Source organism: Carlito syrichta, unplaced genomic scaffold, assembly GCF_000164805.1.
Source record: "Carlito syrichta isolate Samal-C Ts95f unplaced genomic scaffold, Tarsius_syrichta-2.0.1 Scaffold307028, whole genome shotgun sequence".
NCBI lineage: Eukaryota > Metazoa > Chordata > Mammalia > Primates > Tarsiidae > Carlito > Carlito syrichta.
Genome location: NW_007251124.1, coordinates 641,937 through 657,837, shown reverse-complemented (window position 1 = coordinate 657,837; position 15,901 = coordinate 641,937). Strand labels below are relative to the sequence as shown.

The window sequence follows — 15,901 nt, the reverse complement described above, 5'->3', positions numbered from 1 at the left end:
GTGCAGTGGCCGCTCCCGGCCACCGCAGCCTCTACCTGCTGGGCTCCGGCGATCCTTCTGCCTCAGCCTTCCAGGTAGCTGGAACTACAGGTGTGCGCTACCACGCCTGGCTAATTTTTTGATTTATTGTAGAGATGAGGTCTCACCAAGTTGCCCAGGCGGGTCTCGAACCCGCGGGCTCAACCAATCCACTCACCTCAGCCTTCCAAGTCACGGGATTACAGGCTGAGCCACTGAGCCCGGCGCAAATATTTTTTTAATAGCAGACTCATTTTAGGCTTTCTAAAGCATTTGACTTAATGTTTAGATTATATAGCTGTGACAGAAGGCAAGAATCGCTGGCTTTCACTTTAAAAGTCAACCACTGGAAGTGAGCTCAAGCAGTTCCTATGACTTGCACGGGTTTTAAAAGTAGGAAAAACTAGTAAAGAGAGAACCAGCACCCTCAGTGACCCTTTATAGAGGACATTGCATCTCTGGTTCTGGACTCAAAAAGAGATGGAAGACAAGAGGAAGGAAGACAGAGAGTCTCGAAACGTTAGCGATTATATTATCCCCTTTAAATGAAACTTTATCTGCAATGAAGAGAATGGAAAGGAAATGCACAGATTAGGACAAACGCTGTCAAATGAGTTAGTGGAGTATACACGTATATCCATCCCAGCTAAATCAGTAGATTCTTGTAGCTCTGTTAGTGATCATTCAAACTATCATATAAGGAATCAAGATTCGAGTTCCTGTCACCAGCGGCCACCTCACAGAGGGATACTGAAATCCCGCCTGCTCTTAAGGTTTTCCGGTGTATTTCAGGGAAACCCTCTATGCTGGATTGATAAACTATTACCTGCAGGCTAAGAAAAGTTTATGGTGAATACACACGCGCGCGCACGTAGGGAAGATCTCATGAATTTGTGTGCCTTGCTTGCACAGGAACCAGGCAAATTTCTGCATCGTTCCAATTTTACATGTATGCTGCGGAATCGAGAGCGAATTTAAAATTTTTTTTAAATATTAAAAAAAGAATAACAATATTTCGTGACATGGGGAATGTAAAAAAATTGCAAATTTTGTGTCCATTTGTAAAGTTCTTTTTGACTCGGCACCTTATTTATCTACATATTGTTTGCGTCCGTTTTTAGGCTACAACAACTGTGTAGATGCTACAGAGATGGCACATGGTGCCCTTATTTCTTTTGCGCTACTGCCGTGCGTGCGCCAAGTAATAGTGTCACAAACTCTTCGGTGTCACGCAAATCTCCGTACCATAACGTTGTATTATTATCATCAGTGCACTCATCCCATGTCAAAACAATAAAAATGGATTTCAATTGCCAGCTCTTATTATTGACTTATGGATTTACAAGGAATAATTGAATTACGAAATTATTATACAATAAAGCTATAGTTTTGCTCCGCGAAACATGAGCACTCTCCGTCACCACAGTGCATGTTAACTCGCTGGCTGGACGACTCATTTTCCCAAAATCCAGAACCGAACCACATACCTCATGAACTACAGCCAGCAACTTCCCCAGCTGTGCTATTTCACTCACCTGCTCTCCTTCCATTCCTTTTTCAATTCTGAGATTGTTTTCAAGTCGTTTTTTTTTTTTTTTTGGAAGGTTTTGAATTTCTTAAATTTTGTTAATTGTGTAATGTATTCACCCATCCAGAGAGACTTGGAATCTATTGTCTTCCACATATGCTGGTTAAATCCAATTCCTGGCCGTGTGGGATGAATACATGGGGGAAGGGAGAGAAGGGGTGGAGCGTCCGTGGAAAGCCTTTCTGCTCATCTGCATCTTGTCAGTTGAACCAGCTACAACACTGAAAATTAAGAAAACTTTTTAAAATCGTGGGTTATTTTTCTCCTTTTCGCTCTTTCATGGTCTCCTAAAATGCGGACAAATGGAACCCAATGATGCTATAATTTTGCTAAGAGAATACAGTGCATGTGAACATTATCAGATAAAGCACTTATTCCAGCACTTCTAACTTACATGAAAGCAACTGTTAGAAAAGTTAGAAAATTTAAAATGAAATTTCTTTTTACAACAGAATTCCTTCACGATTTTTTTTTCTTGAGTAGGAATCTCACTCTGTCGCCCAGGCTGGAGTGCAGTGACACGCTCACAGCCACCACAGCCTCGAACTGCTGGGCTCAGACTCGCCTTCTGCCTCATCCTTCCAAGTAGTTGGAACTACAGGCACACACTACCACGCTCGACTAATTTTTTTTTTTTTTTTTTTTTAATTGTAGAGACGTGGTCTCGCCAATTTGCCCAAGCTGGTCTCGAACTCCTGGATTCAGGCAATCCTCTCGCCTCCACCTCCCAAAGTGCTGGGATTATAGGCGTTGAGACACTGCGCCCGCCCCAAAATTTTTTAAAAACTAAAAATGAGACAGCAACCAAATTTCTGATTGGCTAATGGGGTGGCCATGAAAGAAAACTGTTTACCATGGTAAGGCAATTAAGTAAGCAAACAGTGTTTAACTTTAGTAGAAATGTGTCCGGAGAAAATAAACTAGTTTATGACTACTAGCCTTTTGGTAAGAATAGCTGATGGAAGGCTTGAGGACATTGGGTACAACATCAATCTTTAAAACGAAAGGCAAACAGGCAGAGCGTGGTGGCTCATACCTGTAATCCCAGTACTTTGGAAGGCAGACAGGGGTGCGTCGCTTGAACCCATGAGTTCGAGGACAGCCTAGGCAAAATCGCGAGACCTCGTCTCTACAAAATAAGCCGGACTTGATGTCGTGCTCCTGTAATCCTAGCTACAAGGGAGGCTGAGGCCGAAGTGTCGTCTGAGCCCAGGAGGTCGAGGCTGCCGCGAGTCATGATCCTGCCACCGCACTCCAGTCTGGGTGACTGAGTGAAACCCTGTCTCAAAATAAACAAAAGACAAATGATTTTGTATGTTTCCTTGACTCTTAATGAGTCCACAGATGTTACTAATGTTACTCAATGTTTATTCAAGGAGTCAGTGCCAGTTTAAAGTGTTTGAAGAAAAAAACCCTACATGAATAGGGTACTGGGAAAACTGTTGATGAAAAGTTTTTTTCTAAAAAGTGTTTCCTAAGCCGGCGCCAGTGGCTCATGCCTGGTGGTCGAACGGGAGAATCACTTGAGGTTAGGCATTCAAAACTAGCCTGGTCAACAATTCTCTTTATTTTGTGTAGAGACCCCAATCTCTACACAAAATAACAAAGCACTTCTTAGCAATACAGCAGTTTGAGAGAAGTTGAAAAAAAATTTCATTACAACCTGACCTTAAATCTGCTAGGATGCAGTAAAACTAGTGATGGTAAAATTATGAGAACAGAAAAAAGCTTAGTTGAACAAGTTTTAAAACTTATGAAAAACGAAGTCTATGGTTATTTATTGTATTATTCATCAACAGATACTTTGTGGAAAATATTTGAATATATCATCTGTTATTAAACAAACAATGTTAACAGTGAACTTAATTTGCTCTGGAGATTCAGCCATCATCATTTTTTACAAACTTTTGTCAGAAATTAGACCCTGAAGATCCTGACTTGCAGGATCACACGGCAGTTCAATGATTTAGCACTGATAAATTGTGGTTTTTGAACTCAGGACTGAGATTAAATTCTTTTTCAAAGGGGTAGAACTGCCCTCTACTACTATCAACAAACACTGGATGTCTTAGGAAGTTAACTTTTGATGTAGATGGCATAATGTTTTTTAATGAATTCAACCCCAAATTACAAAGTAAAACATTGCCTATATATAAAACATACTTCAGTAAAGTCATTTTGATAACAACTAACATTGTTAGAATTATAGTAGTGTTGGCCGGGTGCAGTGGCTCAGCCTGTATTCCCACCACTTTGGGAGGCCGAGGTGACAGGACTGCTTGACCTGAGCCAGGAGGTTTGAGACCAGCCTGGGCAACTTGTGAGACCTCGTCTCTAATAAATCACAAAAACTAGCCTGTGGTGGTGGCCTGCATCTTTAGTTCCAGCTACTTGGAAGACTGAGGCAGAATGATCATCGGAGCCCAGCAGGTAGAGGCTATGGTGGCCATGAGTGAGCCACTGCATTTCAGCCTGGGCAACAGAGTGAGACTACAACTTAAAAAAAAAAAATTTTTTTAATAGTGTCAAACTGCCTATGCACTTTCTGTGCTGTCAAAAGTTAAAAATGGCAAGATCTCCATTCCCAAATAAATTTTCAGCAGATATGTTTTCTGAACTCAATCTGCAATACCAGTAGTGTTTTTAGACCCTTAGTGAAAGTGCCAAAGCCAATTTCATATTTTAAAACCCATATAACTATGCAATTGAGGAGGTACATAAAATATTACTACAGATAATTAACAGATGAGGATTAGCAATTGTTGGGGGCATTGGAAAGATGTTAGTAATAGAATACAAAATCTCAGATAGGATGAATAAATTTGAGATCTGTTGTACAACATGGTGACTATAGTAAATAATAATATAGCATATTGCAAAATGCTAGGAGTTTTTGCAACTCTGTCACCCAGACTGGAGTGCTGTGGCCGCTCCCGGCCACCGCAGCCTCGACCTGCTGGACTCTGGCGATCCTTCCGCCTCAGCCTTCCAAGTAGCTGGAACTACAGGCGCGCATTACCACGCCCGGCTAATTTTTGATTTATCGTAAAGATGAAGTCTCGCCAAGTTGCCCAGGCGCGTCTCGAACCAGCGGGCTCAGGTAATCCACTCACCTCAGCCTACCAAAGCGCGGGATTACAGACTGAGCCACCGAGCCGGCTGCTAAGAGATGTTAAACGTTGTTACCACGAAATGCTAACTATGTGACAATTTAAATAAAATACAATAAAATGCTAAAATACAGTGTTGCCGCACATAAGGAACACTCTTTGTACACCTAACGGCTAAGAAAGTATTTCGCCTATGTCAGGGCATATTGGACAGTCTAAGTCCCCTATCCCAATGATGGGTAATTGAAAGGAAGCTTCAGAATTGAAAAGGAGACATGATGAAAGGAAGGCGACCGATTGGAGGTGCTGGGGATCGAACCCGGGGCCTCGTGCATGCTAAGCACGCGCTCTACCACTGAGCTACACCCCCGTGGCCCTCAGTGGAATTGTTTTCTGTAATGTTTTATTAATGGTTTTCTCACTGCAGGTGTGTTTTGAGACTATGAAATTTAGTGTAAAAATCCTTTATATACGACTCTATCTTTAAAAATTCTATCGCACAGGCACATCAAAAGAAGGGTAACAGTGCTAGACAGAAAGTTACCGTTCCTAGGATCTAACCACTTTTGTCAGTCCATCTCAAATTTGACTTCGGAGAAGATGCCTGAAGGGCCTTTCCATTCCTCCACTGAGAGCATCCCAAGATATAACAATCCAGCAGCTTGAAAATTTCTCCTTAATGACACTTCTCTGTATAGTTTTTTCCCTTGAACTCATGTTAAGCTTTATATAGTGAAATTTAAATCTAAAATTGACAAGATAGAGGGAGAGTACTTAGCTTGAATACAAATAGAAAAAACAAAATTGTGTTAAATGAATAGTATAAATAATACAAAAATAAATGAATAAATTAAGAGAAGCAATCCAAGTAAATATTTTGTACAGTTCTCTGACCTTATGACTACATTGTTGACACAAAAGAACTGCAAAGACACCAATTAGCTCCCCACAGTAGAACAGAATAGACAGTGTCAAGTCATAGAGTTACACTGATTTTCTGCTTCTATTACTCCTGTTGGGTCAAAAACCACATGTGAGGAGAATGAAAGCATAGACAATTTCTCCAACAGAAAGTTGTGTCTTCCTAGGTTTCTGTTATATGAACTAAATGGGGAGTGGGGGGTGGGGTGGGGTGGGAAACACTACCAGGATCTGAAAAGGGACTTGAACATTGGATTATCAATTTGAAATTTTCTAAGAAACGACACAAGATTCAAGATATTTTGATCTTCAAAATCTCTTCAATGAAAAAATATTTGGTTACTGCCTCGCTTATATTTTTCATGCTTTCCTTTGCCTTACAAGTCCAGTGTGTTTACAGTCACTCCCAGCCAAAGTGTTATCCAACCTCAAAATTGCCAGCAGATCCCACTTCTTACTCAAATAGATCTCACCACAGCTATAATGGGGTCAGGAAGTAGCTTTCCTGCTGTTCTCTTTGAAGCCACCGATGCTAGTGACTACTTCACCAAAAACAAAAATTCAATTATTATGCACTTTTCCCAATGTGCTTAGTTTGTCTAATCTCATTTATTAATGTAGTAGAAGTTTTAACACCTTAATTCTGGTCCAAAGAATTAACTGAATTACTAGGTGTGAGTGAAGAGGTGGTCAAGTTCTGAGCATCCCTAACATTTTCTCTGAAGGTAGAAAGAAAGATTGTGATATCTGTCATGGAACTTGAGGACTTCCAAACTTAAGTTTGAATTGAAAACCCAGTGGCCAAAACAGGTCAGTCAGACCCTTGCATTAACGATCTAAAAATCCATGTATTTTGGCTAAAGTGGGCCCCCATAAATTCCTTAGTTCATTGTGAGTTTGTTCACAGAAAAATCTAGAGCCACTTTGTGTGACTGTCAATGTTGCCTAAAAGATTGATATGCTAGAAGATATAAGAAGCCACACAATTTTTGAAATGGGATAGATGTAATTATCTCTCTCTCTCCCTCCCTCTCTCTCTCTCTCTTTCCCCTTTTGCCATGGCTCCAGTATTTTAATGGGCAGGAAGCCCTGGGAGCAGCTTCTTCTGCAGCACATATCAAGCACTGTTTATCTGCTTCCTGAGCTCTAGAGTATGGGGAGAAATAGTTGATGAAACAAAAATGTGTCTCATGTTTTTAGTATAGATAATCTTTCATTTAATTAGCATTGCTCAAAATTCATGTGTTCTTCATTATAGAGGATGTATATTGCTTTCTTTACCAAACTAGAGGAATCAGGGATGGATATTTCCACTTTTTTGGTTTGTTTTATGTACTTTAACTTATTGGTTTCAAACCTTCCCTAATCCAGAGTGCTCTTAAACTGAATCATGATGTCTTTTCATGATTTCCTTAAGTGTAGGAAGTTTGAGTTTGGAAGGCATTAAAATTAAGTAGTTTTCCCAGGGACAGTTGGAATCCTGCTTATAGAACCTGAGATTGAGTTCTGACTGTGGTCAATATGACACTGAATGTTTAAATGGCTAATCCATAGTAATTATAATGGATTACATTAAGTGAGTACATCACCTCCTGGATAAACCAACTCCTCAAGAGGTGAAATAATTGGCCACATAGCTCACAGCCAATATATAGAAGAATAAGTTCAATGTCAGGCAGATTTCCTATAGAGCATCTGGCTCCAGATATGTTCCTTAGGAACAGGAATCCTGAATTTAAAAAACAGCTTGAAAAAGAATGAATTTGGATTCAGTTTCTCTTTGAAAACGTCAATATTACTCATAAGGAGAGGTGCGATCCTGCATGATTTCTCAATGTTAAGCAGTTCTCAATTCTGATCCACTCCTTACGTCAATAATTCTCTACATTCACTAGGAACTTTGAAATCTCATCATCTAGTTCAGAGCCCAGAATTCAGTGGAGTCTTATATAATGTTTGCTGAAGATTTGACAAGAGTTTGATGAGGAAAAGGAGGCATTTTTTCACTCACTCATTCTCAGAATTTGTAGATGCTTCCTTTTTCACACTAACCTCTTGTCAAAGTTTAATTTATTGTATTAAAACTCTTGAAAAACAGAAACAAAGGTATAAACTTAGAAGTTACCAGAGATTTTGCACCATTTTCCTTTATACGCCTTGCTTGTGCATTAATCAACCAGAGACATTTGGAACAAGTTCTAAGAATGCAGCCATCAGGTTAAAAAAAAAAAAAAAGCAAGCCTAAATTTTTTTCTTGAGTTAAAATATGCAAAGAGGGGGCACGTGAAAAGGAAAGAGTGATGTTGGTCAACAGAATTGGCTTTCCTCTTGCTAATCAGCAAGAAAGATGATACTATTGATATCTTTGAAGCCATAATAGCTTTGAAAACCTTTAGAAGTGTCAAGCAGGGAGCCAGAAGTATTAAGGAGTACCTGGATAATACAAAACACAATTATCACATTGAAGAAGATGAAGTAAAGCAGGGGAAGTGACTGTTATTTTACCAGACTGTCAAGGTTTTAGGTCTCTTATGAAATATTCACCTGTTTCTTTGCAGCTGATAATATCCATTTTTACACAAAATATTTTGCTTCTTCTTCATAGGATTTCCTCATATGATGATAACTGATGTTTGCAAAAAGAAGACAGGGAGGAAGGGAGGGAGGGAGGGTGGGTGGGTGAGAGAGAGAGAGAGAGATTTAATTTATATATTTAAAAAGAAGAAGAAAAATTAGGATGGGTAAGGAAACAAAAAAATGGGTAGTGTTAAATATTTTGGTGTGTGTAGACTATCTGATTCACTTAAAGAAGACTTGTTTTATTTTTTCACCTATCATTTTTGGCAGCATTCTAGTTCATTGAAAGCCATTGTCTCATTGTCCAATGTCTATCCACCTAGTTACCTAGAAAGGGTTGATACCTACTGACCATCTGTCTGCTTTCTAGACCAAATTTTGGTGGCAGTTAGGACTGAGGTAAAAGGAGGAGGCTAGTAGACAAATGAGGGAGGAAATACCTTTTGTCTACCTTTTTATATATCTGTTGATACTTTGGTTTTGATAATGGTACTATGGTCACATAAGATGCTAAGATTAGAGGAAGACAATAGACTCCGAGGATGCCAAGTTGGCCTCAGTGGTACCAATGAAAAAGAAACTCATGGATTTCAAAGAGGTGATGTGGGATTTTATCCCTAAAGGAATTGTTGGCAGGTTTCAAAGACATTACTACCAGTGTTACAAGTATGACAATGTGAAGAAAGGGAGTGTGGGTTTTTTTTTTTTCAACACAAACATGAATAGCAATGAGAGTACCACTCAAAATAAGGTCAGCGTAGAGGAAGCTCCCTGAATTCCTGAGTATGACCTTCTTTGTCCTGGCACCTCTCCTTGAGAAACATGATCTTTGCTGAAATTCTAATAAATTGAAGTAGAACAGCTGAGTTGGTGTTCATTGAACTATGGTTTGGAGAAAGCTGAGAAAAGTAAATCCTGAACTTCCATGCAGGGTCATCTAGAGGACACTGAGTAACCCAGGCAAACCCATTTAGTTTTTATCCATGTAAACAATTTGATTTTTAAAAGTTGATGAGATCCTGTGAAGTTCTTGTTGTTTATTGATAAAGACAAGTAATAAGTAATTGTTTATTTGTTTATTGCCAAATCAGCACCCAAGAATATTTTTAATAGTGTTGAGGCATCGTCTCATCCTTTTTTAGTCCAGAAACCACCTGTGCATATTTAATTATTTATTGTCAAACACATTGTTTCTGGCTAATTCTATATCTTCTGCCATGAATAAAAGGTAGCAGCACTATTATTACTTACAATGCCATGGCTCTTTGGAACCTGTATGTATTGAAGCAATGTCCCTACAGTTCCTTAATGCCATTTATTTAATGCCATTTGCATCCTTACTCATGAAGCTGCATCAGCTGTCCTGCTACCTGTAAATGCTAGCTTCCAGTTCCTCTTTCAAAGGTTGTTACTGTGACTGTGTTAATGATGACCACAAGTGCGAGTCATATCCAAAGTATTCAGGGAGATATGTACAGGATAAATTTTTTGGTGAAGTTAAATTTACAGTTTGGAATTTTATAGCATAAATGTAGAATAACACATCTTAACCATGTCATCTTCTTTTGAGCATTTTAAGTTGCAGTTACTGGATTCCAAAATGTGATCCCTTTTCATGTTTTTCCCCCACTACCACAAATCATGTAGTCATGTTTCCCACGTTTGGGGAAATCACAGAGGTCAGCACATCCAGAGTGCAATGAATAAACTATCTTCATGATCATGGTCTCTCCCCTGTCAGGTAATTATATCTTTCAATACTGATGGCATATTTACCACCTACATATCACTACCAGTCAGGAAGACACGTGAGAGAACCATGGGTATGGCAAAAAGAGTATTCCATTTGTACATTGCATTTCATTACTGAAGAGTTTTCTCTGTTTTACTTTAGGCATTGAAATATATGGAAGAATTTGGCCTTAGGTGCTGGCGCAGTAGCTCACGCCTGTAATCCCAGCACTTTGGAAGGTGGAAGCGAGAGAATTACCTGAGCTCAGGGGTTCGAGACCAACCTGGCCAATATGGCAAGACCTCATCTCTACAAAAAAATAACTTAAAAAAAGGATTAATCGGGCATGGTGGTACGTGCCTGTAGTTTCAGCTTCTTGGAAGGCTGAGGTAGAAGGATCACCTGAGCCCAGTAGGTCGAGGCTGCGGTGGCCGTGAGTGTGCCACTGCACTCCAGCCTGGGTGAGACTTCGACTCAAGAAAAAAAAAAAAAAGAATTAGGGCATAGTTCCCCCCAAAATGCTAAAAGGATGAATCCAACATAAGCCTTAGATATGGAGAGAAGAGTGGAATAATGAGAGTAGAGAGAAAATAAATAGATACAATCTTTAAGGTCTTATTGCATTTGGAGATCAAGAAAGAAAGAAAGTGAAACATAAAAGAGCCTCATCATTTACCAAAGAAGAGGAGGAGTAGAAAAGGGATATTTTATGTTCTTAGGGGGAATAAAAGGGAGAGTGCAAAAAGAAGAATTTTGGACAAGCTGTGTTCAAGATATCTGAAGCAAATGCTTGGGTATATGTCTGATAAACAAAAACTCAGTGTACTCAATAGTGTGCTCAGGTTTGGAGACCTGAATTTGAAAGTGATCATTAGACATATATGTGAAGAGCAGATACATAGACTATGATTTGGGCTTTGGAGTATCATTAATGACACTGTGGGAATAAAATAATGAATTGCCTCTAGACAGCTTTTGAGCTTGAGATGTATAGTGGCTATGATTATGGCCTTGAGAATTCCCAAGAAGGCCCAAAGAAATCTCATTTCCTGCCACTAGGTTTCCAGTAACTCTTGTTTATACCTTACCCAGTTGTGCTTATCTATGAGTCTTTGCTTATATTAAAAATATACCATTAAGTCTCCTTTAAACTCAAGAGAAATGGATTAGGCTGGCACCATATTTCTCTTTCAGTTGGTTATGGGACTGACAGTAAAGATGATAGAAAACAGAGTTGTAATGGGATTCAATGCATTAATGAGATGAGTCACAGAAAACACTTTGGGTTCCAAGCACAGTCCTCTCTGCCCTCGCATTGTAATTCCTAATTGGAATTAATCACTCCAACTAGTGGAGATTCCATTAGTATGAAGAGCCCTAAACAACCATGTGTCAGTCTCAACTTCTATTTCAATGGAGCCATTGTAACAATCATCAACTGAATACCAATAATTTTAAACCAATCAGTTGTCAAAGTTACAGAAACAGGAAGTAAAAATTCAGTGACTAAGTTATTGGTGTAACAGTGAGAAAAGCCATTCTAATGATGACCTCTTAATTCTCAAAGCCCCGTATTCTGGTGGTGAAAATTGGTTACCGAGTCAGTGCTATTAGATATAGTCTCATCATGTCTGTACACAGCATTGCCTTCAACTGCATCATGTTAATAATAACATTCCATTGTCATTTCACCAGTCTCTTTCATTAGCTGCTTCTGGGTGATAGATTTTATTAAGACTACTGAACTTCATGGCAAAGAGCCCATGGCCACTGTTTTTATGCTAGAAAATTAGTGCTTTGAACAGAAGCAGTGTTCTCAGTTCTAAAGTCTTCATAAGGACATGCCACATATTCTTGATATGCTTTGCTTGTCTTGTCCCTAATGATTTTGCTAGCACTACCATCCCAGGTTTTAAGGAATGCCTCAATCACTGTCATTATGCTCCTCACAACAACGAGTTTTCCAAAGGGGTTGTACCCATTTACAACCCATTCTCAAGGCTTTTGTTTATTTTCATTTTGTTTTTAATTTTTTTAAAGTTACAACTCAGTTCTTTGTGTATTGTGGATCTTTTGTGGTTATATTTACTGTCAAGAAAGAGAAAGCTTGAGGAACATTGTAAACATAAGGGAAAGCAACCATGGAGAGGGAAATGTTGATGTCTCAAAAGAAAGTTTTTCTTGAAACTTATCTTGGTGGTGACAGAGATCTGAACTTCCCAATTTCCTAGGAAGGGAAACTTAAAAGAGACTGGTATGACTGAAAATGATTGGAGTAGAAACAGTTTCATTTCCTCAAAAATCCAGTTATTTTTTCCTAGTGTAGCCACTTAATAAAATCCAGTTTAAGTAGTTGCAAAGATAGTTGCATTTAACAGAGAGTTCTTTTTTCTTCGAACTCAGGTTTTCAAAAAGCACAGGAAATGGTATTGCCATTTTAGGAAGGAGCTCCATTAGCATCTGGTTGTCTGTGACATTATAGCCTAGAACAGACTACTTGATTCTCACATATGATATCACAGATTGGATTCTCCATAGCTTCATCGCTAATTTTGCCTCTCATAGCTCCTTTGCTTCCTTTTCTTACATTTCCCTTGTTCACACTATTTTGTTTCATTTTGAAGTGTCATTGAAGAGAGAACAGAAAACCAACGGGGGAAAAAGAAAGGAAAATGGCCCTATCCATTCATCAGTGAATGAGTGGATAAACAAAAAGTGATATATACATATAATGGAATATTATTTATTCTTTTTTTTTTGAGTTGGAGTCTCAGTCTGTCGCCCAGACTGGAGTGCAGTGGAGGCTTCCGGCCACCACAGCCTCGACCTGCTGGGCTCCGGCGATCCCTCCGCCTCAGCCTTCCAAGCAGCCGGAATTACAGGCATGCGCTACCAAGCTCAGCTGATTTTTTGATTTATTGTAGAGATGAGGTCTCGCCTGCCCAGGCGGGTCTCGAACCCGCGGGCTCAGGCAATCCACTCACCTCAGCCTCCCAAAGGTGCGGGATTACAGGCTGAGCCACCGAGCCTGGCTTATTTATTCTTTAAAGAGAAAGAAATTCTGCAACATGTAACAAGAGGGATTAACCTTGAGAACATTACACTAAGCGAAATATGCCAATCACAAAAAGATAATTACTGTATGAATTCACTTACATAAGGTATTTAGAACAGTGAAGTTACAGAGAAAGTAGAAAGGTGGTTACCAGGTGCTGGAAGGAGGAGGAAAGGAGGGAATTATTGATTAATGGGTTTAAAGTTTCAGCTTTGTGAGATAAAAATTGTTTTGGAGTTGGATGGTGGTAATGGTTTCCCCATAATGCTTGACATGCTTTGCTTTTCTTGTCCCTAAGGATTTTGCTAGCACTGAATCATACCCTTTAAAATGGCGAACCAGGCACAGTGGCTCACGCCCATAATCCCAGCACTTTGGGAGGACAAGGTGAGAGGATTACCTGAGCCCACGGGTTCAAGATCAACCTAGGCAACTTGATGAGACCTCAGTTCTACAATAAGTCAAAAAATTAGTCAGGCATGGTGGTGCATACCTGTAGTTGCAAGCTACTTGGAAGACTGAAGCAGAAGGATCACCTGAGCCCAACAGGTCAAGACTGCAGTGGCTGTGAGTGTGCTCAGCCTGAGCTGGAGTGCAAAAAAAAAAAAAAAAAAAAGGTCTAGATTGTATATTTACATGATGTGTGTATTTTACCACAATTTTTAAAAATTGGGGGGGGAGGGGGCTGACTAAACTATTTTTTCAGAAACTCAGAAGTAACTAAGGGCATTACATTTTGTTTCTCTGTGTGTCAGTGCTTAGCATCATGGCTTTAGGAAGTAGATGCAAGAGAGTGTCTGTGGACTTCTGTAATCCTGCAAGTCAATGATTTATTTGGACAAAATCAGACAACGTTTCTTAGGGAAGAACGAAAACTGAATGGGAACCATTAGTTCACTCATCACAAGCTCTCTCAGCTGAAGTATTTGAGCACTCCCAAACAGTTTCACAAATAATTTTTTCAGCTGTTTTGGCTGTCTCAAGTGTTCTTGAGAGAAGTTGTTCCTTATGGTATGTTCACCCATTTCCTCACGTAGAAAGAGCTGGGGTCACAGTTCTGATGGCTGGTGACCGAAATGACTTTTTTCAAGCTGGGCTTAATTAGATGTGAAGGGAGAGGAAAGAGCAGGTGAACACAGCTGGGGTGGACAGGGAAGAAGGGATCAAAAGGAATTGTCTCGGGGGCTTCTTAACCTTTTTTTCTTTTTCCGTTGATCTTTTCCCCCTTTTCACAACTGAATATTTAGTACCACAGTAGTCCACCTTTATTTGCAAGGGATATACTGAGGGGACCCCCCAAAGCTGAAATTTATTTATAAAAAGTTGTGTATTTATTCTTACATTTTAAAACTTCAGTCACCTTCAAAGTTCTGTCTGATGCAATACACCTATCAAGACGTTTTTCCCACTGCTCAAAACCATTTTCAAACTCATCAATTTTTATGCCTTTTGGTACTTCTGCCGTTTTTTGTTTCACTTCTTCTACATTGGCAAAACTTTTCCTTTTATGATTTTTTTTTCCCATCGAAGAAACAAACAAACCAAAAGTCACTGGGGGCGAGACTGGGTGAACAGGAAGGATGGGGCACTAGGGTCATGCTGTTTTTGATTAAAAACTGCTGAATACTCCGCGCAGTGTGGGCAGGTGCCCTCGTAAATCACCCATCGTGAAATGGGCAAATGCGTTCAAAGAATCTTTAAAAAAAATAAAATTCACTGACGCCAAATGCAGCTCCTCACAACAACGCTAGTTGGTACACTGATGCCGATGGGTTCCTAGAACACTTACCTTGCCGGGGAAGCCTGTTCTACAAGGTGTCCGCCCTTCAAAAGATAATTCCGTTTTGGGGGGGAGTCTCCCCTATATTTCAAGAACCCCAGAGGATGCCTGAAGCTGTGGAGGGTACTGAACCCTATATATACTTTCCCTCCCTATACGTACAAACTTACGATAAAGTTTAATTTATACATTAGGCACAGTAAGAGATTAGCCACCTCTTTAACTCAGAAATGTGGCAGTAACATCTTCATTGGCAGATGCACTCATATTTTTTAGTTCAAATCCATTCCTGAATCTGTGTAATCCTCCCTTACTTGCAGTAAATGGCTTGGTGTCTCGCGTTTCAGGGATTCCCTTGCTGAAGTCTTCGTGTGGTCACAATACTTTCCGGGCAAAATACATTGTCGTCAGTTGGAACATATTTTCTGTTCACGTCTTCCACAAATTTGTCACCTTTTCTAACTGAACTGTGTACTTACACACTGTGGTGGTAACTTTTGCGGTTTGAGGTGCAAGAGCAAAACTAGCACTAATTTCTTTCTCCTTCACAATTTCACAGGTAGAAGATGCATTAGAGGAGCTCAGAGGAGATCTAAGCGAATTCAGGGTACAATTTTTTCCTTCCTTTATTAAGTTGAGAACTTTCACCTTTTCACTTAAAAGAAGCACTTTTTAGCTTCTCTTTGGTATATCCAAACCGGCAGCATCACTGCTCCTGCTTTGGGGTCACTAAGTTACACAAGGTTATCTGGATACAAGCACTGTGAGGACAGTCGAGCTGATATCTGGGGGGGGGGGGGGCCACTGAGTGACTGACGGGTGGGTGACTTGTACAGCGTGGATATGCAGCACAAAGGGAAGGCTTACTTCCCAGGCGGGATGGAGCAGATGAGGCGCAATTTCATGCGGCTACTCAGAACAGCGCGATTGAGAACTTGTGAATTTTTAAATGTAACTTCTCATTTAATATTTTCAGATGGCTGTTGACCGCGAGTAAGAAACCAGGGATAAAAGGGAATTACTTTTGGGAGGCTGAGGTGAGTGGGTTGCCTGAGCCTGTGGGTTCGAGACCCACCTGGGCAACTTGGCGAGACCTCATCTCTACAATAAATCAAAAAAT

General features: G+C 39.9%; 1 non-coding gene across 1 annotated transcript; it reads right to left on the bottom strand.

The window, feature by feature from the left end:
* Positions 1-5,014: 5,014 nt before the first annotated feature.
* TRNAA-AGC lies at positions 5,015-5,086 on the bottom strand. Its single transcript has one exon. It is a non-coding gene; the product is annotated as a tRNA-Ala (tRNA).
* Between the last annotated feature and the right edge of the window lie 10,815 nt (positions 5,087-15,901).